Below are 2,041 nucleotides of genomic sequence, written 5' to 3' on the forward strand. Positions count from 1 at the left end.
CTGTGATGTGTAGTGGCGGCACGTGCATACACAGGCAGCTGCAGCCTGCGTGCTCCCGGGGAAGGATGTGCGGCTGTGTGCAGAGCTGTGTGTGCAGAGCCCAGCGTGTGTAAGCAGGCTGCAGCAGAGCCATGTGTGTGCAGAGCCCGGCGTGTGTCAGCAGGCTGCAGCAGAGCTGTGTGTGCAGAGCCCGGCGTGTGTCAGCAGGCTGCAGCAGAGCTGTGTGTGCAGAGCCCGGCGTGTGTCAGCAGGCTGCAGCAGAGCTGTGTGTGTAGAGCCCGGCGTGTGTCAGCAGGCTGCAGCAGAGCTGTGTGTGCAGAGCCCGGCGTGTGTCAGCAGGCTGCAGCAGAGCTGTGTGTGTAGAGCCCGGCGTGTGTCAGCAGGCTGCAGCAGAGCTGTGTGTGCAGAGCCCGGCGTGTGTCAGCAGGCTGCAGCAGAGCTATGTGTGCAGAGCCCGGCGTGTGTCAGCAGGCTGCAGCAGAGCTGTGTGTGCAGAGCCCGGCGTGTGTCAGCAGGCTGCAGCAGAGCTGTGTGTGTAGAGCCCGGCGTGTGTCAGCAGGCTGCAGCAGAGCTATGTGTGCAGAGCCCGGCGTGTGTCAGCAGGCTGCAGCAGAGCTGTGTGTGCAGAGCCCGGCGTGTGTCAGCAGGCTGCAGCAGAGCTGTGTGTGTAGAGCCCGGCGTGTGTCAGCAGGCTGCAGCAGAGCTGTGTGTGCAGAGCCCGGCGTGTGTCAGCAGGCTGCAGCAGAGCTGTGTGTGCAGAGCCCGGCGTGTGTCAGCAGGCTGCAGCAGAGCTGTGTGTGTAGAGCCCGGCGTGTGTCAGCAGGCTGCAGCAGAGCTGTGTGTGCAGAGCCCGGCGTGTGTCAGCAGGCTGCAGCAGAGCTATGTGTGCAGAGCCCGGCGTGTGTCAGCAGGCTGCAGCAGAGCTGTGTGTGCAGAGCCCGGCGTGTGTCAGCAGGCTGCAGCAGAGCTGTGTGTGCAGAGCCCGGCGTGTGTCAGCAGGCTGCAGCACAGCTGTGTGTGCAGAGCCCGGCGTGTGTCAGCAGGCTGCAGCAGAGCTGTGTGTGTAGAGCCCGGCGTGTGTCAGCAGGCTGCAGCAGAGCTGTGTGTGCAGAGCCCGGCGTGTGTCAGCAGGCTGCAGCAGAGCTGTGTGTGTAGAGCCCGGCGTGTGTCAGCAGGCTGCAGCAGAGCTGTGTGTGCAGAGCCCGGCGTGTGTCAGCAGGCTGCAGCAGAGCTGTGTGTGTAGAGCCCGGCGTGTGTCAGCAGGCTGCAGCAGAGCTATGTGTGCAGAGCCCGGCGTGTGTCAGCAGGCTGCAGCAGAGCTGTGTGTGCAGAGCCCGGCGTGTGTCAGCAGGCTGCAGCAGAGCTGTGTGTGTAGAGCCCGGCGTGTGTCAGCAGGCTGCAGCAGAGCTGTGTGTGCAGAGCCCGGCGTGTGTCAGCAGGCTGCAGCAGAGCTGTGTGTGCAGAGCCCGGCGTGTGTCAGCAGGCTGCAGCAGAGCTGTGTGTGTAGAGCCCGGCGTGTGTCAGCAGGCTGCAGCAGAGCTGTGTGTGCAGAGCCCGGCGTGTGTCAGCAGGCTGCAGCAGAGCTATGTGTGCAGAGCCCGGCGTGTGTCAGCAGGCTGCAGCAGAGCTGTGTGTGCAGAGCCCGGCGTGTGTCAGCAGGCTGCAGCAGAGCTGTGTGTGCAGAGCCCGGCGTGTGTCAGCAGGCTGCAGCACAGCTGTGTGTGCAGAGCCCGGCGTGTGTCAGCAGGCTGCAGCAGAGCTGTGTGTGTAGAGCCCGGCGTGTGTCAGCAGGCTGCAGCAGAGCTGTGTGTGCAGAGCCCGGCGTGTGTCAGCAGGCTGCAGCAGAGCTGTGTGTGTAGAGCCCGGCGTGTGTCAGCAGGCTGCAGCAGAGCTGTGTGTGCAGAGCCCGGCGTGTGTCAGCAGGCTGCAGCAGAGCTGTGTGTGCAGAGCCCGGCGTGTGTCAGCAGGCTGCAGCAGAGCTGTGTGTGCAGAGCCCGGCGTGTGTCAGCAGGCTGCAGCACAGCTGTGTGTGCAGAGCCCG

This window comes from Ranitomeya imitator, chromosome 1 (assembly GCF_032444005.1).
Source record: "Ranitomeya imitator isolate aRanImi1 chromosome 1, aRanImi1.pri, whole genome shotgun sequence".
In the NCBI taxonomy this organism is placed as follows: Eukaryota; Metazoa; Chordata; class Amphibia; order Anura; family Dendrobatidae; genus Ranitomeya; species Ranitomeya imitator.